General features: G+C 32.1%; 1 pseudogene; it reads left to right on the top strand.

Annotated features, from left to right (window-relative positions):
* Window positions 1-1,149: 1,149 nt before the first annotated feature.
* Window positions 1,150-9,773, top strand: LOC133829057 (metal tolerance protein 4-like; annotated as a pseudogene).
* Window positions 9,774-23,477: the final 13,704 nt, after the last annotated feature.

The raw sequence follows: 23,477 nt of genomic DNA, 5'->3' as shown, positions 1-23,477 counted from the left end.
CTCAAGGGACTCTGAGTCTGAAGACAAGTCAACAAACTCAGCCCCCGGAGGTATGCCGAACGGACCGTCACTGGCCATGAGACCTCGTCCCGAAAGCAAAAAGGGGTTCACGTATAAATGAGAGGATTGCTACAAAACACAAAGGAATGGGCTTAAAACCTCTAGATGCAAACGCCCTAAATGATCCACTACAGGGTATAAATAAAGGGGCATGCCTTAAAACTAACTCATGACAGGCTCAGGCCAACGTACCCCATTCCGAGTGGTGCTAATATTGACCCAATGAAAACAAGGGAAAAAGATAATATACCTCAAGCTATAAAAATTAGACGCTGTCGTGGTCAAAAGGAGGTTGAGGCCCAAAAGTACCGTCACGGTCAAAAAGAGCTAAATGGTCGAAAGTACGCGTCTGCAAAAATAAACAGAAAAGATGTGTTAGCCTCCAAATATATTAAGGGGTATAGACATACCAAAGATTATCCCAAATATATATATATATATAAAAGGAGGAAACTATAATAAAAGTGAGGTTGTGGGGGATTGAACCCCTTACCTCTCGAAAGGAGCAAATGTCTAAATACCACTAAGCTAAGAAGATTGAGTGTAACTAATATACTTGGCATGAGGGCCTATTTATAAGAATTAAAGAGAAGAGTCTACAAAAACACCTAAAGGTCCTCTCCTAGACTGGGGGGAAAGTGTGGATGCTCAAATGTCCACGTTGTGACAGGCCCGAAATACGTGCTAAGGTCCCAGAAACGCCTAAGTACACACATGTACCATGCGAGACCCTTCTATGCATATGCCTCTACGAGGCCCTCGGGTCACCACCTCCTCGCGAGGCCACCACACCATCGCCTCGCATGCATGGGTCTGTGCCACAAAGAGGCAAGCACCTCGTGGACCCCCTCGACGCCCCAAGGCGCCTCGCATGAACGGTCCTTCACGAGGCCAGGCCCCGCGCACCCCATGCCTCGCGCCTGCGCGCCCGTGCGGCCTCATGCCCGTGCGGCCTCGCGCCCTCGCGCCCGTGCGTGCCCCGCGCCTCGCGCCCTCGCTCTCGCGTGCCGGGCAGCCTCGCATCTCGCGCTCGAACGCCCGCGAGGCCATCCGCAAGACTTTCAGTGAGGCTCCTCCGTGTGGCCTTCCATGAGGCCTCGCCTCGCCTTAGCTGTGTCCCCGCTCCAACACAAGCATAGGCCCGCTGAGGAGGCCCTTCTTTCCTTTCTTAGGAAGTTGTCACCAGCAAGGTACAACCCCCCTCTGCTTAGCATACTCAAGGCTACAAGTGCACTTATATTTCGCGAAGTGATAGGAGGTTAGAGCAATGGCATATCTTGAGCACACGAGAGAGACCTCCAAATAGGAAGCATGTGTATGGGAGTGGGTCGTACGACAGGGGGAGTGCAAGAACGTGATTCTGGGGACCGTACTAGATAGGTGTAGGTGGTACAAGTTTGTACCAATGGCAAAGGCACTGCCTGTACGTTGGTAACCATGTGTCAAGATCGACACCGCAACCACCTGCACCGCTACATCTGGTACGACTTCTTCTGACACCTGTACTGGGGAAGTAGTGGAGGTACGATCAGGTACCAAAAGGGAAGTGCTCCCACCAACCCCGATCATGTACGGGAGTCGACACCACTACCTCTGAAGCTACTCTCCTGCTGGGGTACTCATGTACCATCTGGTCCCCTGGACCACCATGTATCTGGGGCCATTAGAGCCCCCTATAAAGGGATCCCCTCTTCAACATTGAAAGGGGTTGGAAAAATTACTGTAGCATTGCACCATAATCAATACAAACGGATTTCACTATTTTTCTTCTGCGATTATTCTTGGAGTTTCTACTTAGATTTCTAAAGCCTTTCTTTTGATAATCTCTACGTTGCAATTTTTCTAACTTAACTTAGTTGACGAGTTCTCACCGTCAACAGTTATCATAAATCTAACAAATAAATTTACTAACTTATTAATTCCTCGTGACTCCACTAAAGACTCAGAATTGCATCCTTGAATTCATAAAACGCTCTAAAAGAAATATAGATACGCTATTAATTATCCATTGTTACAACCATAATATCACTCAATCCTCTATAGACGGTATACAATGAGATAGGACTAAAATATTGTTTTACCCATCATTTTATTTTATCCTTAAAACATTTAGTTCCTTATAAATGATATTTCAGTAAACTAATATTTATTACTTATATGAGATATCTATCATTTAACACCTTGAACCAAACTAAAAGGAAACCATCGTTTCACTTCCTCATCGAAAGCTATAGATGTTCATATCTATGATTAACACTCCCACTCAATTATACTACCGAGTTCCCAAGATGTAAGTATGAGCTAGTCCGTAGGGTAAGCTGGTAACAAACAAGTCAAATAACTAAAATAATACAATCAGTTAGAATACTAACCAATTAGAATTGAGATTGAATCGGCCTATGGTCAACTATACGATATGACTAGAATAGATAATAACGGTACATTTACTTATCCTATCTATTGTCAATATCGGTCCAGTCTGATGAAACAAATACACCCGATCTTATCTACTTTGCTAATGTTCTGAAAAGAACATAACACTGCAATGTGTAAGTAGATCATATTGTAGATTGGCAAGTCAATGTAAATCCTGTGCACTGACTAATCTTCGGAGTAACTTATTTGAACATATAATCATATTTATATTCAAATGTGATTACGTGACTATAAATATGATTAGTTATATGCTCGGGATTTAATAGATGTTTATATTAAACAAATAATTATGAAAATAAAACATGTGAGCAAAGTGATTGACCAAGTCAAAAAATGATTTCAATTCTTTTATTGATAATAAATGATATTACAAAGAAATTGGGTTTTAATTAGGGCATAAAACCCCAACAGCTCCATGGTTTGCATCATGAGCCTTGTACTTCTATCCTACACAATTAGTCTCTCTCTTCCACATAGTGATGAAGGAACCATATAATAAGGATACTATAACCTTTCTATCAAAAATTGCTAGAAAGGTTTCTATTGATGAATTTGATTGTTTCAATATGATTTCTTAGCAAATTTGGGTTAGCAGGATCAATTTTATAGATAGATAGCAAGGGCAAGTCACTCCTAGATCCAAATAGTTAGGGAACTGAACAACAAAGTTTCTTAATGAATTTAACACCACAACAAAGACTGCTTTCTGTAACACATCATTATAAGACTATTGAAAAAGTATTATAATATATATAAAATAAATGTGCTAAAGAAAGTAAAATTAAATTAAAAATGCGGCAACTGAAAAAAGAAAAAGCGGTAAATGAAATGTGTTATATTCTTTTTCTCTCTTATATGCAGTACAATTTCTTTTCCTCTCTTTCATTTTCCACCTACCCACTCTAATCAATTTTCTTAAACCCTAGTTGAAAAAATTTGGTAAAGACTGAACCTTGAACACCACCACCTCTTTCCAACGCAACCTCCTACAAGAGCCTCTCAGTCACCAACTTTTCAACCACTTTGATGAAGTGAAGTCGGAGACCGAGTGATAACGGTCGCCGGAATTGCCGACTCAGTTGAGGATACTCTATTAACTCGCTCAGGACCCAATTCATCTCTAGGCTCCCCGACAAGGTCTGTTCTGGTCTTGATGTTGAGTCCAGTCCCTACGATATCGACCTAACTCGGACCAGTGGCTTGAGTGGAGGTTTTTTTTCAACTTCAATTAAAGAAAACTCTGTTTGGTTACTGAGAAAATGCGCTCAAGATTTTTATGTTCTTTTTCTTGTTATTTTTGGTTATATATGTAATGAGTAATCAGAAAATGAGAAAACGTCATTTTACCTGGATTGATTGGTTTCTTCGAACCACAAAATGAGTGATTATTGTTTTGTTTTTTTTATTAATTTTCTTAGGAAAAAACAGAGGTATTGTTTGTGGTTTAAGGCATTGTTTGTCTGTGGAGAAACTGGGGGAGAATTCTTCACTTTTTCAAAGATTCTGCAACCAAAGCAATCCAACGATGCATGATTTGATTCTTTTGCTTTTCTTATGTTGTTATATATACATGTTCTTACAAAAAAAAATTTGTTTCTTCTTTAAATTTTAGGAGAAAGGGACTACTATGAAAGACAGCTTTTAACTCTGAAATCTTTTGAGGAAGTTGAATCTATAGTGCAATTAGAAGGCATTGATGAAGATGATCTTGATGAACAAGCTCAACATGAAAGAGCCATGAAGATCTATAATTATGCAAACATAATTCTCTTGGGACTTAAGGTAAAATTTGGGTATTTTTTATAAGAAATATTGGCTGAAGTAAGTTCTTAAGAGTTTTTACAGCTCCAGTCGTATCTGTAACGTTTTAGATTATATAGACCATGTTTTAGAGTATTTGAGTTCTTGCATAAAATAATATTTTATGGCCTTATAGAACATTCATTCCCACTTTACAAACTAAAATTGAAACTTATGTTTGATTCTGTAGATCTATGCTACTATAAAGAGTGGGTCCATAGCCATTGCAGCATCAACACTAGATTCTTCTGGATCTCATGGCTGGTGGCATACTTTGGTTCACTCACTTGTCAATGAAAAGTATAAATATTTATAGATACCCCTGTAAAAACGCCATAAACTAGTACTTAATAAAACATTCACATTTTCATTGGTCTAAAAAAGAAAGCCACTTATTATAAAGGTTTCAGTGGGGTCTTGCTTAAAAACGTGCAAGTTGGGCCCAATAGTTTTAAAAGAAAATATGAGTTTTTATGCAAAGTTCCCAAAAACAACCAATAATTTAAGTCCCGGTGATAAGTTTAAAAAGTCTCATAAAACATAATATTATTAAAAATAGTGTTTTTAATTGATCATTTTTCGTCCATAGGATGCCCCCACGCCATACACACCAGGACGATAGAACTTCCCACATCACCACGCGTCCCATGGAGAAACCTATTTGCTACCTGGAAGGGAAAGTAAGGGGGTGAGCTAAAAGCCCAGTAAGGAAGTACAAACAACAAGCAAGTAAGATACAACAATTTACAAACACTATTGTTCATCTTTATACATCATAGCATCATCGTAAGATTGGCATCAATATCATAAACGTAAACATATTACCACCATCATATCATAAATATCATATCATCATAACAAAATCATAAACATCACCAAACATCATAACATAATCATAACCATAACCAGACATCATAACACATTCATACACAATTCCTTGTGAACATGGCCCGCTAACTTGTCCATGCCACCCTTTGAGGTAAACAAGAGTCTCTAGTCCTTGAATAACCTCGGCGTTTCCGCCCATGGAGTTACGTCTTCATATCCTTAGTAACTCGGGTTACGTCTTCTTTATCCTTAGCAACCCATTTTGATGTGTCGCGTTCATCACGCTAACATCCATTCATATCATACAATATTCATACAAGCCAACATATCATCACATTATGGCATTCAAAATTCATAACATTTCATTCACACAATAGTCTTACCATTCATAATATAACTTTCATGAATTCTATCTAACTTCCTTACTTCAGGTCCAAGCTAAATAAACCACAACTTCTCAACGAGCCTATACCATAATCAAAACGACATTCGTTAGCTTCACATAATAACTAATTTGCCCTTTCATATAATTCATGTGTGCATGGGCCATGCACACATAGTATGGGTTACACACAACATACTAATATACTTAATTACACATAAGGTCATAAAAAGAATAATGCTTATTCTACCTACTTTGCATGCATGATCTTTCTATAAAAACTACATGGTTGCATAATAGACATAATTTTGAACGTAAAAGTGAATTTGCATGTAACATGCATACGTGGAAACGTTGCGTAATTGTGGCGTTTAAAACGATAATTCTATGCGTCTTACTTCTATTGTTTTAAAAATAAAAGACTTGTAGCATGTGTTGTTTACCATTGTTTATCTTCTTAAAATTCCTAGGTTGATTAAATCTCCCAAGACATTCTTTTTATTTCATAAAAACAATTTTATTTAGCCATTAAGAAAATATAAAAGTCATTGGAAATTATTTTAAAAAGAAAAATACCTATGATTACCATGTTTCCTTAGAAAAATCAATTTAATATTGATTAATTGTGTTACATAAATGATGTGAGAAAAATATATATATTTTAAGTGTGGAAAAATATATTTTATTTGAATTATTTTAAGACTTAGTTTTATGTAACATAAATTCATAAGTGACAATTAAATAATCATTTTAAACTAAACTTTCAGCCACCATTTAATTTCTTTAAAATCACAGATAAATTAGATTTAATATTTTCCTTAATCAAAATAAAGAAAAATCTTAACTATTAAAATATACACTCATACCATATTAAAAATACCATTTTTAATATTACCATAATTTAGGTATTAATTTATTTCAAATACTAATCAAATTCATTTTATTGAAACATACTTTACATTTTTTTTTTTACAAAAATTTCAGCAATCATATTTATCATTAAAAATCACTATATTGAATTTAAAACCTCATATTTTCCTAAAAATATAATAAAAATTCTGTAGGTATTTATTTGAGTAAAATATCATTTTCTTGTGACTTAAAATACCCTTTTAATTCCATAAAATCAACATAGCATTAAGGACATTACTTATGTATGCAAATCACTATATCACCAAACTTATTACCCAATTATTCACAAAAATCAGCAAGCATAATTAATCATGAAATTCATCTTTTATCTCATGCCTTTCAAAAATTTCATACAAAATCATACATGTCCAATAAACACAATAAATCACAAATCCTAACATGCTCTTATTATACAAATAAATCAAAGAACATCACTAACACATATTCATATACAACCTTATAAAACCTTATTCTATTTCCAATGAATTCATACATGCAATCCAACAAAACAATAATAACAACATGCATTAATAAATAAACACCATTATTCACACATGCCTTTATATTAAACCTAACATGTTTCTATCATTTTTCATGCATACCATAATTCATTGATACATAATATCATATACATCATATCATGTTTCTAAAATCACCATTATTTCAAAACATACAAGGAAAACAATCATGATTGAACCTTTTACCCCTAGGCCGAAACACTCAAGATCCACCACAAAATATCACAAAATTCTCATCTATCTTCACATGAAACCTAGCATGCATCTATCATCATTCTTGCATATTTTTACATAAATCAATGGTCTAAAATAATCATAGCAACATAAACACAAAATACAACCCTCATATAAATCTCATAAAACACATATTCTCTCAAACATTCCCATGAGCCTCTTTAACAAACCCTATTCTTTTCATGAGAAATAAAACCAAACATAACCACCTCATCACCAACCTACAATAACCAAACCATTAAACACCACCAAAATCAACATCAAGGATAGACTCATCAATCCAACATAGGTGAAGAAAAACCATTACCTCTCTTGATTGTTGAATCAAGAATACTCTAGCAAGAAAAACCTTGTCACCTATAAGGGATTTTCGAACACCATACATCCAAAGAAAGAAACCACAAAATAATCTTAGATTAGAGAAGAGGAGAAGACTCTAATTCAATATTCAAAACACCAATAGGTTAGAACTTACCTAGGGTTTCGAAACCCTCTTCTTCTTCTTCTTCTCTTCTTTTTTCTTTTTTCTCTTCTTCCTTCTCTCTAGAAAAATGGCAGCCCTTTCCCTTCTCTCTCTAGCTCGCCACTATCTCTCTCTTTTCCTCTCTTCAACTCACGGTAACCAAGAGCAAAAAATGCTCTTCCAATATTTCTTTCCTTCTTAACCTAATCCTCTCATAAAGCCTCACCAAAATAAATGGTAAGTTCCCCAATCTACTCATCTAATTAAGCCTACAATCCATTATAATAAAGAGTATTTTAAATAATAAAAATGTCAAAATTCCCTTACCCATAATAGCTATAATCTTCCAAAATTTAAGTTTAATTGACTGAGAAAAATAAAAGGAATAATGCCATTTTCCTTTTCCCACTCCTTGTCGTCCACCATCTTTCCATTTCTCTTATTTTATATATATTTTTTAATTAAATCAATTAAAATCTAATAAAAGGAAATATAAGGTGTGTAGAAAATCTACACATGTGTACCATGCTACCATGCACTTGCACACACTAAATCACTAGTATACAACGCTATCTACCATGCACCTCGGTGCATTCAACCAAATCTCACATAATCACATTTTTAAAATAAAAATAAATATATATCAATTAACAAGTAATTTCACAAAAATATTCTACAAACAATTCTAACAATTAAATAAAATAACAAACAATCAAATAAAACAAACAACTAAATAAAATAAACACCATTTATATAAAACAATTCATCACACTTAACACTTAAATAAAATAAATCACAAAATTTTTAATAAACTAAAAAAAAAATTTGGTGCACTACAACCCCATTGGCAAATTGAGGGTGCAGCCTGTTGGCATAATCATTTTTGCTGCTATCTTGGCAACACTAGGTACAATCTGTAGCTTAATTTGTTGATAGTTTTCACAGATTTTTCTCTCTCTTGCTTCATTTCCACATTGAAGGTTGTTTGGCTTCCTTAGTGAACACATATATCATCTAGTGTCTTTTACTCTGTTTGTTACAAAGTAGATAAATTCATGAGTCTTGGATGAAACAAGGAAAAAATCAAACTTATTGAGTGACTTTGTTTTATTAAATTTGTCCAAAGAAGACATGTTATTTGATTCTAGAAATTTTCTTTGGTCATTTTCTACCGGAAATCTCTAAAGTATATGGTCATGATTGCCAACTACAAACACTTAATAAGGAATTACAAGAGTTTTGACTGAGCATTGGACATGGTAATGGTACATAACCAAATAAGAGGGACTTTTTCTACTTATCCTACTGCTGCTCTTAGAGAAGAGTTTTCTGAATATATAATAAGGGGGAAAGATGCTTATAAAGTTATAATTTTACTGAATAAAAAATATTAAGTGTATGTTGGAGTAGCTTAGGAAGGAGAGGTTTGTTACAGGTAGGCAGCTGTATAATTATAAAACCAACAAGTCAGTAAATTAGGTTATGTAAGCTTTGAATTTCAGTGAGATTTCAACTAAAGGATTCGTCCGAGTAGTAGGCATATTGTGAGGGACATAAACTGACACTTGGTTGTTTGAATTCTAAACATATTACATCTTGTGCTCTTTATCCAAACATACTTTAGAGTTGCTCAATGCTTTAACATGGAACATCTTAGCAACCTTAGAGAAGGTTTTGTTCTATTCTTTCTTTTAAGTATTCTTAGGTTGACTTAGATTCCATACCAAAATAATTTTCAATTAAATTTCAACTTACAGGTTTTCAGGTATTCATCCAGGCGTTAGAACAACTAATTGAAATTAATCCTTCAGAAAAGATGTCCTCAGACCAGTTAATGGGGTTGTATTCGAGCCATGATCTTGAGCAAAAAGTACCGCACTCTTGTAAGCTCTTGGATTGAACCTTTGCAAGAAGAAGTTGAACTTGGATATGAGATTGATTATGTGGTCAGGTGTGCATATAAATAATACTTTTGTTGATGTAAAATTTCATTTCCCCCCTTTTTTTCATGTTGATTCACTTATGTACTAACACATATTGGATTTTTTTCTTCATATTTTGCTCAATATGTTCAGCTCCTAATTGTGCATTACAAGTTTACAACAATGTCTCCATCAATTTTATTCTCATTGTTAGAACTTCAAATTATTCCCTTGTCTAAAATACTTTAATGGATCTCCTTGTTTGTCCATTTACTTAGTGAATTTGTTGGATTCCAATGCTCCTGTTGCTATTTTCTTTTCCATAAATAAAGAAAACTTTAGGGGTATTTGGCAATTCTTTAGAAATAATTTGCTTGAATTTTGTGGCTGTGTTGTGAATATTCTGCAACAAAATAATCATATCTAAATTATGATCTGGCATTTTACTTTTAATTCATTTGATAATGATATTTAACAAATATTATAGAGATGAAACCATCACTGTGCACTATGATTTTCAAACTTTTAAATCTCATTGGAATTATAAACTATACATAGGGCACAAAATGAGAAAGGGAATGTATTCCGAATCTGCTTCATGTTTCTGAAGCTGTACTTGTAGTCTATCTTATCCCTCTGATGCTAGTTCTTTACTTGCTATTAATTTTGTTGTGGTTTGCACAAGTACTTTATCAACAATGCAGGTTCGTGATCTGTTGAAGCTTTACAATGAAATTGATGTCCCTTCTGAGTGTTTGTTGTTCAAAATTCCTTCAACTTGGCAAGCAATTTTCATGACAAAACATCTCTATTCTTTATCTTTAGAGTTTTCTTCAAGGGAATATATTCATGAATGCTCATAATTTTTGTCATCTAACTATTTTTTCTAATTGATTGCATCTCCACTTAGGGAATAGAGGCTGCAAGATTACTGGAATCTGAGGGCATACAAACTCATTTGACTTTTGTATACAAGTTTTATATATGTCTAATTAATGGTTAAGTACATTACTTTATCTTGCATAGCTTTGTCGTGGGTACTCATCATTTTGAAATAAATTATCTTTGCTTGTCTTCTACCATTACTTCTTATTAGTTCCATTTTATTACCTTCTTTTTAATGGTGATAGTTTCCTTTTGTTTCCTTAGCTTCGCTCAAGCTGTAGCTGCAGCTCAAGCTGGTGCGTTTGTTATTCAGATATTTGTTGGTTAAATCAGGGTAATCTTCTACCTTTAGTTCCATAATGATCTTGGTCTTCTCAGTTTCATTTCATTGATGTTCATATTTATTATTCAGGATTGGGCACGTACTCATTCTGACGACCCTGAGGTAGAAGTTGCACTCAAAAGTAGAGAAGACCCTGGGATAGCTTTGGTTAGTTATAACAGTTTTAATATCTCAATTCCATAGTTGCATGGAATTCTGTTTAAATTCTTAGTAAGCTTGATTATGGCATACTCTTATCTCGATATATTTTAATAATGGGTATTTATTTACTAATTCAGTTTTTTTTTTAAATTCTACGATAGGCAAATTAACAACTCTTCTAAATACCTACTGTTCTATGCCCTTTCGTCCTCTGCTTTGTGTTAAGCACGCTAATACACATTAATATTTTCAGTTGTAATTAATTATTTTCTATTGTAATTGGTTAATGTATATTCCTCTCTTATTATTCTTTGTACAGCTTGCATTGCATGAGGAAGGACACCTGTCCTGGTGGTCCTCTTTATATTGTTCCTTAGTTTGTATTATTCTTTGGGTGCTTTTTATTTTTCTTTTGGCATAAAGTTTCTTTCATATATAGTTTAACCAATTTGATATTGTAAGGCAAAGTGGCGAACCAACATAAAGTTATGAAGTTGGAATGGCCAATTGGCTGTCATTTAGTTAATGGCTTAATATGGCATTACTATGAACACTAGTTTGTCCTTGACTATGAAGTTTCCATGTTGTCATTTACAAGTTAATCGATCACAACATATAATATGAATATCACTGCTATTATATGATAATTCAGAAATAGAAAAGATGCAAAAAAATTACACTGCTATTCCTGCAGCTGTGACTGCCAAAGCATCCGGAGAGTGAAAACCATCATAACTCAGAACCTGCATGCATAGGAAGATAATGAAATTTCTAGGAAATATGAAGCATAAATTAATGTAGAAAGACTGCTCTGACATACTGACCTATTTAGAAAATAAAAGTGTTACATAATTATCAACGCATAAAACGCATAGAACAGCAGGATGTAGCCAACCATGAGACTTTTCTTAGACACTTAATACCTAGTATGTTTGTGTAATTTGTTCCCTTTTCTCTTTCTTTGTATTAAACTAGGTACTTGTAATAATACTTGTTGTGTGCCTATATTTGTTGCACCCAAGAAAGTATCTGAATTTCATGGTAGAAGCCTTCATGATTATGATTTAAATCTTGCTTGTTTTATGTATTTTCATATATATATATATATGAAAATTATGAACTTTTTAGGTTCACAAAAACAAAGACCCTTGTAAAGGATGAAACAAAAAGTTTTTGAGACTCAACATATACTTCAATTCAATGGCAATGTTTCTATTAGATCTTCATGATTATGATTTAAATCTTGCTTGTTTTATGTATTTTCCTTTTACTAGTGATCTACATAGAGACTGTTCTCCGTATTATTTAACTGTTCAGAACATATTTTGCATGGACATGCTTGCGGCTATAAAAAAGACGCATCAAACAAGTAAAGATTTCTTATTTTTGAACTTGGTTGTGGTACACAAAGTTGTAGTGAATATTAAAAGCATGAGTCATTCGATCATATGCATGTATATGTTGACAAAGAGATGTATATATGTCTGTGTATGTTTGCAGATGGATGGATCTTCATTATTGTCCTCCGTTGAAGAAAACTTACGGCCCCAAGGAGAGTGACAATAACAAGTTTTGGTACAAGATTAGTGACATACTCAATGTCCAATTTCATTATAGCTTACTCCTGAATCATCAAAGCACACCAACTCTGGTTTTATTAATTCATTGAGTGAGGTATTTGCTCTTCAAGTTTGTTGATTTTGTTTACTTTTGAAACCTGCATCTTGCTTTCCATCTCCAAAATCAAGATATTCATCACATTCAATTAATGCCAATGTTTCTGTAACTTTCATGGTTTTCATCACTTTGTTTTGATAGGCTTTATGTGTATTGAGCTCCACTAAATACAATTCCAGATAATGATGTAGCAGAGTTGCAAAGAAAACCCCTATTTTTTGTGGGAAAACTGGAGTTTATTCACAAGTTGATTGCCCAATTTGCACAAGCTTGATGTACCCCAATTCATCAGGTGTGTTGACAATTTGTAGTTTTGGCTCACAATGCTTAAATCTTGTTTATTTTTCTTTTACTAGTGATTTTAATAGAGATAGTTATTTTATCAATTTATTGGAATTTAATAAAGCACTAATACAAATTAGGAAGCTTTTCTTGGTTGCAGAATACTTAAGCACAACCACCATGAGAGCTTGGACAGATGAGAGCCATATAAGTTCAGAATGGGAACCCAAGTTAGCAAGAATATATACAGAAAATTCATATTGTATTTTATTGTTCAGAACATATATATTTCACATGGAAAAAATAAACTATTTCTTACTTTTGAACTTGGGAGTGGTACAAAAATACACACATATGTTTAGACTGTTCAGAACATATATATTTCACACAAAAATAGATAATATGATTTTGTGATTTCTTATATTCACGATTTTAGATTACTACTTCAGACCTCTTTGATTTGATTAAGTCTTTCTCATTAATATAGCATTCCAAATCCTTAAACTTGTTCTTGGATAGTGAATTACAAGAGGTATATATACACATTATAGAGGATGTGACTGTGTATAGTGCATACTCTTGTATTTTTCTTGTATGAGATTTCATGTGTTGGAAGTCTGGTATTGATTTCTTCTTCTAGTTGTTCGGTATGCTTTTAGGGAACCAAACAGAGTGGTTGAGGAGTAAAAATTGATCTAGGGTATTGACAAATTGGAATTTTAAGCTTTTGTCAGGTATTGAGATATTTATATACTATATATACAAAAGAACTACATATAACACAAGATACAGAATATGATTTATGTTATATTAATCAATTTCTAGCTAGAACATAGAGAGTAGAATAATAATTAATTATAGCTCTAAATTAGTTAACCACATTATTCATTACTACCCACCAAACTTGTTGACGAAACTTTGTTATTAATTAACTTGAAACTTTCCATCAGATATTTTTATGCAATTGATCTTAACTTTTGGGATTATTTTCAAGTAAGTTCTTAGGTATTATAATGTACGGTTTCCTTTTGTGACGTCTTGATCTTGGGTGTTGTCTTTTGATCTTCAAGAATCATTTTATTCATAAGAATCAATGTGGAATTACAATGATTTCATTAAAAAAAATTATATACTTCTTGCAATAGGCTTTCATTATACTTCTACTGTCATTGCTGTTATTTTTGTTATTGGCTAAGAGTTCTGATATATCCTTTGAATCACAGGTAGGACATCCTTGGTTTTCTGTCTTGATGACGACAGACGTTTTCAATGAGAAAGATAATCATTATGAGTTTCCAGCTAATCTGGTATGTAAGCTTTGCAACCTTAAACATGCACTTACATTGACTTTGTAAAACCTCCAAATTAGCTCGCTGCTATATATGAGCGTATGGACCATGCAAGTTGAATAGCTAGAGGACTAGCTATTATTTATCATTTCAGATTAATACTTTATTTCCTTGAAAATAGTATAACTTTTTCGATATTATAAGATTTTTTTATTTATTTTGTTTGAATTCTTTATGTTAACCTTAAACTTGTGCCTTGCAATTGATTATTTTTCTTATTCTAAGTATATACTTGAAATATTTATATTTGGTATTGTTATTCAAGCAATGCTTATAGACTTTGAACTCGCTAAAGAAAGAGGTGGAGGATGCTATCTAAGATGAGGAAACTCTTTTTTATCTTTGTTGTGTACCTTATATTACTGCAAAGCAAAAAAGGAAAAGAGAAGTATCAATTAATAATTTTGTATTTCTTGAAGCTATAAAAAAGAGAAGCCTCTCAATAGCATTCAGCTTTAAGCTTCCCGTCAAGCCCCTTGTGAGTTGTGCCTTACTTTTAACTTGATTTTCTAGTTATTTTGGATTTGACCATAGCCATAGAACTTGTTTCTGCAGCTGATTTAATTGAGAGAATTACTTGTGCAATCAAAGATTCCTAATTGCTTTGAGTTTCATTTTAATTAAGAAGGGAATTTTTGAAATTTGGTTACAAATATTTATGAATAATCACATTAGCATTTTTAAATTATCACAAGTCCTTTATTAATGAAATAATGAGTCTTGCTTTTACGTTTGAATTATCACGAATCCTCCATTAAGCGTTTTATTGCTTGATTTTTCATTTCTTATAACCTATATTTGTTGTATTTTGATATTCTCATATTGAAATGTTATTTTTAAAGGATTTGGTTTCTCAAAATGTTTTCGTATTGGTGTAACATTGGCTTTCTAAATATGTTTATTATCAATTGTTCAATGGTGTTGTGATATTTGAGATGTGTCTTATTTTGGGTATTTATATCTGAAGAATATGTTTTTGTATTACTATTTTGTTGTATATATATCTGCATTTCTTAAAAGATTAGAGGTTGTTATTGAATTTGTTGAACTCTTGGAGGGGCTTGTTCGTTAATAGGAAGGGTATTATTTACTTGTCTATTTTCTGTTTTTCTTTTTTGCACTATTTTATGCTATTGAGTTAATGCTTTGTTGTAATTATTTATTATTTTCAAGTTGAATGAAATACTGCTAGTTCCCAAATTTTCTTTTAACATAGAGTGTGGCAGAAGTGGAAGTTTTTTACTTTTGATCTTTGGTCTAGGTAAGAATGGTTTGTTTTACATCTTATAGGTTTTAATTTTCTTTCTTGTTACTACTACTCTATTTCATGAGAAGTTAAATTCGTAAATGATCATTAATTTAATGTGGAATTAATCAGTGTTCTCTTTTCAAGTCATTGTGTGGTATTGAATGTTTACTTAGATGCTTTCGTCTAAGTATGAGTCTGCTCTTTCTTTTTCTTGGTCTACTATCCCTAATAAATCGTTTTGTGGAACGTCTTTGCCTCTTTTAGTGGCCAATTCAGACATTATACTTGTAAGCATGACTTCTATTTCTAACATTTTGTAATTGATTGATTGTTTATAAGCTAGTCATTGACAAGTCTAATGTTCTTTGGGCATCTATTCAGGTAGAATTACAAGTTTTATGACTGTATTTTTTTTATATATATTCAGCTCTACACTTAAATATATAATATATTATTATATATTCTATTGTAGGCACAATATGACTGACATGATGATTGGAACAATATTCCAAGAGGTACATTTTCATACTCAAAAAAGAACCAATGTCTTATAATTTAGTGTTTGGTTTCTTTGTTTGCTTTGGTGTAGTTGTGAATTCATTATTTTGTATGTGGTGTCCTCTCTTGGAAATATTTCCATAGCATTTTTCTTGAAGTAATTTGTGATGCTAGATAATAACAATAAAATATTTCTTTGTTTATTTTGCATATGTGACAAGCGAAATAGAAAAGGATACTTAATTTTGAAGGCTTTATGTTAGGCAGCTGTAGAATATTTTAAGCTGAAAGTAGTACTTTTCAATATGTTGAATATTTAAGACTACTTGAATACTTAAAGAACTTTTTGTTGTTGATGACAGTGTTGAATGTTTTAAACTAATTTGTGGATTGTTAATACAATGTTGAATGTTTAAACTTTTTGTAATTTGGAAATCAAGTTCATTTGATGATGCTAGTATATATTAGAAAGCTAATTTTAATTATATAAATAAAAAATAAAAGTATAATAGAATAAATTAGTGTTATATAAATGAATATATAATGAGAATTTAAACTTATCTAAATATTAAAATAATACAAAAAATGTGTTATAATATCTATTACAATAACACTTTTTATAAGTAAAGAATTTTGTTATACAAACTTCATTATATAACACAAAAAATGTGTTATACTACAGTGTAGTATAACATAAATTTATAAGTTTTGAAATGTGTTATATAATCGACTATAAATAATATAATTAAACACTTATCTATTTTTAAAATAACACAGAAAGTGTGTTATCGTTGAAAGTATAATAACACATATGTATAACAATGATAAAGTGTTATGTAAAGTACCCTGACCTACGATAACATAGTCGGTCTTAACACGTCAAAAAGTGTTATGGTAAGTTTTGATAACACATTTTTGGTCTTATTAAAAGCATTTTTCTTGTAGTGTAAGTTGGCTCACAACAACAAAAAAATTGAACAAAAAATGTCAAGTTTCAGAGGTGGATTCCTCATCCACAGGGCTAGTTTTATGTCAATGTGGACGCTAGTTCTTACAAGAGTGGAGAAGAGACTAATAGAGGAGATTGAATCAGTGGTGCAGTAATAAGAGATTCTAATGGGGCAGTCAAAGCTGCCCAATTTGGAATGTGTCAATAGCTCTTTCTCTTCAAGTTGCAAAACTATATGCAATTTGAGATGTGATAAAATTTGCAAAAGATATGCAGTATGAGAACTTCTTCATTCCATCGGACTGCTTCGTGGCTATTAAGATGCTCAAATCCAAATTTCTTTGATATGGAGATTTGAATGTGATTGCTAAAGAAATTCAATCTAAATCAAAATACTTTTGTTTCTTGGAATTCTTATTTCATCCTCAAACTTCAAATGTGGAGGTTCATTGTTTAGCTAAATATTCTTTGATTATTATGTAAAATATCAACTTATTTGAAATGGGGTGTTTTCTCTTGTGTATTTTCAACTCTATTAGCTGATATGCCCCTTGATTTTTTTGGTTTGATTTTGTTAGTTTCATTTGTTCCCTTAAAAAAAAGTTTATTCCAATTAGGGTGAAACTTCGCAACTTAAATAAGTAACCACAATGAGGAAACTCATTGTGGTGGTCGTTGTAGTGGTATTGGTGTTAAGCCATTTGGATGATGTTATTGAAAATTTTGGTAGTTTATAGTAATTCCACTAAGTTTTCATCATTTACCTTCTTCCTTATTGTTGGTAACATCATGATATCTTTTCTTTTTGTAATAGATGTCACTACTGATTTTTTTTTTCATTTTACTAAATTGTGTACTTTTGGAATATGGTTAACTTTGTTTATGACATATTGACACTTTATTAGTTTATCTTAAAAATGATTCAGATCATTTAAAAGTGACAAGTTGTTTCTGCCTAATGATGAGATTTTATTTTTGTATTGATACATGCATGCATTGATTTCATTTTGAGCCTCCATCTTTTCTGCTCCCACCATCATTGGTGCGCACCATCATCCCCAAAAGTCCTTTATAAATAATGTTACCAAAATATTACACAATTACAATCATAATTAGTTTAGATTTCTATTCCTTGGATCATTTTGATGATTTTGTATAGAGTAATTTGTATATGTTTGCAGTGCATTCTTGTATAAATTGGATTTATTATTGTTCATAGAATTATTAACAAATCTTACTCCTGCCTGGTGATGACAATTTTATGTATCGAGTCTTGGTTTTATCTTTCTGCTCCTACCATCATGGCACTCACTATATGCCTCCAAAGGCAAGCTGGGGTTGTATATGGTGTGATTGATAACTTTGACATGATTTTTCCATGGCATTTTGATAATTGTTGCAATGACGGGGTTCACTATGGCCAGGGTCTAGCAAAGATGAGATGGCGGGAGGGCCAAATCGGGCACCAATATTTTATAGGCCTCATGTTGGCTCATGTTCTGTTGAATGCTCTATATGTAAGATAGAAAGTTATGCAAATATGTTATGTTGCAGTTCAAATCTGCAGCGGTTTTGAATCCATTTCCAGTCTTTTGAACAAGAAGGAATTGGCTTTGTGGCGCTACAAAGTGAATATAAAATTCAGGCATTGCCTGAAATGCACGGCAAGAGGCTAGAAGGAGCTCTAGAACAGCTTTGTTACTCAGAGAGGAAGTTAATCTGATGTATAGTCTAGTGTGTTTGATATATTGATTCATTTGAGAAAGAAATGGCTTACATTCTTAATTTTTTGGTGTAAGTATTGATTTTTATCATGTATGATTTTAGATACATGCATATCCCATTCTTGTAGATTATTATGAGGTGTTTGAATTACTTAATGAAAGAATGTGTTTAATTAGCTCAAATCTCCCTTTGGTTTAGTTCTTATTTCTAGTTAAACATCCTTTGCTTGTGGGGCTAAATTTTAAGTTTAGACTTTATTGATTTTATGTTATCTCATGAATGGATATTAAGTTTTGAAATTTGAGATTACTTGGATATTATTATGTTCTTTTTTTACTATAATTTTCTTAATTTTTATTTTAAAATAATAAACAATGCTCACAAAAAATATTTTTATTTTTTAGTTTAGAAATTAAAAATAAAAATAAATATTTCAAAAAAAAAAAAGTTTACCAAACATGTTTTTTATTTTTTAAACAAAAAATAAAAATAAAAGTTATCAAATGCATTTTTATTTTTATTTTTAAAAAACAAAAATGGTTACCAAACACATTTTTATTTTATAAAAATAAAAAAACATAAAACAAAAATAAATTTTTATTTTTGAATTTAAAAACAAAAATTTTACCAAACACAACCTATATTTTGTAATCTTTATTTATTTTTATTAATATTTTTCAAAGCCTAATATTTGAGTTTTATTATTTCTATCATTATTTTATTTATGCAATTACTATTTATAATTAACTTTATATAGATTCAGTCAAGCTTTTCCTATGTAATTTTACCAAAAATAATTTATAATAATTTTAGGGATATTTGCTGTGAAACCCCCTATTCTTTTTGAGTTGACGCACCAATAATCCCAACCAAAAATTTTGACGGCAATACCCCCAACTGTTACATTTTCCTTGCAGATGAGCCCTTTTGACTGTTAAGTGCCAGCTAGATCCGTTAAATGCCAGTAAAGATACACATGTCCATATTATATTGGACCATGTGTTAAATAATTAATTAGTTATTTAAAAAATATTTTAAATATAAATTTATTTAATTAAAAAAATAAAAATTCTGAATTACTAAAACAAAAATTCAAATCAAACCCAAAAACTTTGATAGACGAATCAAAACAAAAGATCAAACTCTTACACGAACAAAAAAATTACACAAAAAGTTCTACCAAAGTCTTACACAACGAGAACTCACCGCCTTCAAATCCAAACCAAATATGTTCCTCCCAAATTCAGACATCATAACAAAAAATTCAAAAATAAATGCAAAATCAAACCCATATATGGTGTCCTCCACTTGTTCATCTTTTGCAACCAAACCTGCCTCCATCACGTTCTGTGGAGGGTAGCCAAGAAATTAGCATAAACCCAATAACCTAGGCAAAAATTAACATAAATATAGCCACAAACCCATTAAATCCAACAAATGCAAATCTCAGATCTGGCCAAGAACCATCAAACCCATTAAAGCATTTATCACCTCGTCAAACATGCAAATCTCGTCGAGCTATTCTTGGTGCTCAACTTTGAAACCCATGGCTGTAAGGAATGGAACAAACTCCATGGATGGTGGGCATTAACTTCCCGTCGCCTCGCCTTTGCCCAGCCACCTCTACCACCATTGATAGCCATCTACAACCTTTGGCTTTGACAAAGTTGAAGATCAAAGGGGCTGGCCCTCATCATTTAGGTTTGGGGTTATCGTTGAAGTTTAAGAAAAGCCTCTGCCGACCATCTGCAAAGAGCATCGAGTTCCAGCTAATCGTTGGGTGGGGGTGATGATGACGATGTTGATGTTGATGATGATGAAGAAGAAGTTAGTTTGGTCTTCGAATAATCGTTTGGTTTCAGCTAATAATTTGGGTTTTAAGTTTCAAATTTTTATTTTTTTTAATCAGTTTTTAAGTGTATATTTATTTATTTTCAGATTTTTTTAATGTGAAATTAGATTTTAACTCTAAATCTTTTTTTTAATTAATTAAATTTATATATAAAATATTTTTAAATAAATATTTAGTTATTTAACACATGGCCTAATATAATATGGACATGTGTGTCCTTGCTGGCATTTAACGGATCTAGCTGGAACTTAACAGCCAAAATGGATCATCAGTATAGAAAATGTAACAGTCGGGATATTGTCGTCAAAATTTTTTATTGGGTGTAACGACCCGAATTTCCTAATAAGGCTTAGGGCCTTGATTAGGAGGCCAGGATTGCAAATCTTGGAATTATAAGATTATGTGATATTTATCTGTATAATTATGTGAATATGTGAGTTATATCATAATATGACTTGATATGAATGTTTAGGTGTATTAAATATGCATGTGGGCCCATTTCTGATTAATTGGGAAATTTTCATAATTTGGCCCGTTTTGGGTATATTTGGCATATATGTGGTATATGTGTAGTGCTTTATTATTATTTTGTTATGCTAGGGTTACTCGGCACGAGACGATCCTAGGAGGCAAGCTAGTGGGAAAGTCACAACGGGATCCATACTTGACTCGGAGCGAGTCAAGGGGTATTATGTGTATTTAGCACATTACCGGGATATTGGGTAATGAAATTAAATATTTGATGATAAATTGGGAGTCAGTGAGATCAGGGGGAATGTAGTGCACCAAAATTTTTTTTTTAGATTATTTAAATTTTGTGCTTTATTTGATTTAAATGTTAAGTGTGATGAATTGTTTTATTTAAGTGTTGTTATTATATTTAATTGTTTATTTGATTTATTTGATGGTTTGTTATTTTATTTAATTGTTAGAAATGTTTTGGTTAATTAATTTAATAAGTGATTAAATGTGTAACATGTTATCTTACTATTAGTGTTACATTTTATTTAAGTGTGACAAATGAGGTATTTATGTGAGCTATGGTGGAATGCACTAAGGTGCATGATAGATAGTAATGCACCCTAGTAATTTAGTGTGTGCTAGTGCATGGTAGCATGGTGCACATGTGTAGATTTTTTCTACACATTTTAGGTTTCCTTATTTTAGATTTAATGGAGTTATTTATTAAAAAAAAAAGAATAAAAGAAAAGGGAAAGGAGGAGTGGGCGTGTGACCTAGTGGGAATGCAATATATCATTAAAATGGTAAAAAGGATCAAAAAAAATTGAAGACTATAATCATTTGGGGATAGGCTTGATCATGTTTTATTCCTTGTATCTTTTTGAAATAAAGAAAAAATCAAGGAAAATAAAAGAGAAATGGAAACTTACCTTAATTTGTTTGGGAGACTTTATGAGAGGATTTGTCATAAAGGGACTAAGAAAGGAGAGAAGAGCCATTGCTCTTGTGTGTGTGTGTGGCTGCCGTGACCTAGAGAGAGAGAGAGAGAGAGAGAGAGAGGCGTGTAGAGAGAGAGAGAGAGAGAGGAAGAAAGAAAGAAAGGAAGAAGGAAGAAGAAAGTGAAGAGGAACCCCCTAGAGTATGTCTTCTTATTTTCTCTTTGTTTAATCTCTTTATTTGATAATATGATATTGATTTGTGTTATGCTTTGTGTGTGTTTGGATTCTTCTTTCTCCTCATGGTGGCTTTCCCATAAAACCCTAGGCTTGAACAAGGGTGTGGAGTTTGTGGTATTGATCTTTTGTGTTCTTGATTCTACAATCAAGAGAGGTAATGGTCTTTTCCTTAGCCTTATATTGTTTTTGGTGGTTGTATTTGAGGTTTTGCTAATGGTGTTAATGGTTGATTTTTGGGTAGGAATGATGTATAGGATTTGGATTTTGTGAGAGTATGACTTGTGTTTAAGGGTTGTGATGTTGATTTTGCTATGCATGAAAAATTGTAATAATCTATGAGCACATGTAAGGTGATTTCGGCCTAGGTACACCCAAGGGTGTTCTTGATTTGTTGTGTGATTTACCAAAATATTTGATCCATGTTTTAGGACCTTTGATATATGGGTAAGAGGACAAGTGGTAATCTTGATATTTTGATCATGAAATGTTGTTAGATGCATGTTTTGTTTTGAATGATTAAATTGTGAGATGCATGAAAATAATGATAGAAATATGCTAGGTTAAAATAAGGCACATGTGAACATGGTATAAATTTACTATATGCTATTTTATTGAAAAGGTTTTGTTGGCTTTCATGGAATTGCAACAAATGATTTTTAAAGGATTCATGTGATTATGTTGGTGGAATCATGCATATTATAAGAGCATAATGAGATTATAGGCATGAATGATTTTATGTAATTTTTGAGACAAAAGTTGAGTTTTACAAAGAATTAAGCTTGCTGTTTTTTTTCAAGATAATTGGGTAAAAGTTGATAAAAATATGAGTTGCATGCATAAATAATGTTCTTGATGAATGTGTTAATTTTTATGAAATTAAAAGAGGATTTTAAGTCTCATATTATGATATTTTACTCAATTAATTTCCTACAGAATTTTTATTGAATTTTGAGAAAAAATGAGTTTATAAAATTGAATATGGTGATTTTAATGATAAAAAAATGGTTGCTGGAATTTTGTAATAAAATGTGAAGAAAGTTTCACTAAAAATGGATTTGATTAATTTTTGGAATAAATTATTTTTCCTAAGTTATGGTAATATTGAAAATTGATATTTTAATGGTATGAATGCATATTTTGATAAATAATGATTTTCTTTATTTTGATTGAGAAAAATATTTAAACTCTATTTATTTATGATTTTTTAATAAAATAAATAGTGGTTGAAAGTTTGTTTTAAAAAGTTAACAATTGTTAATAAATTGTCACATATGGGTTTTTACCACTTAAAAACTAAGTCTTAAATAAATTAAATCAAAATATAATTTTTCCACA

Source organism: Humulus lupulus, chromosome 1 (assembly GCF_963169125.1).
Source record: "Humulus lupulus chromosome 1, drHumLupu1.1, whole genome shotgun sequence".
NCBI lineage: Eukaryota > Viridiplantae > Streptophyta > Magnoliopsida > Rosales > Cannabaceae > Humulus > Humulus lupulus.
The sequence above is the reverse complement of the archived record's forward strand: the minus strand, read 5'-3'. Positions and strand labels throughout refer to the sequence as shown.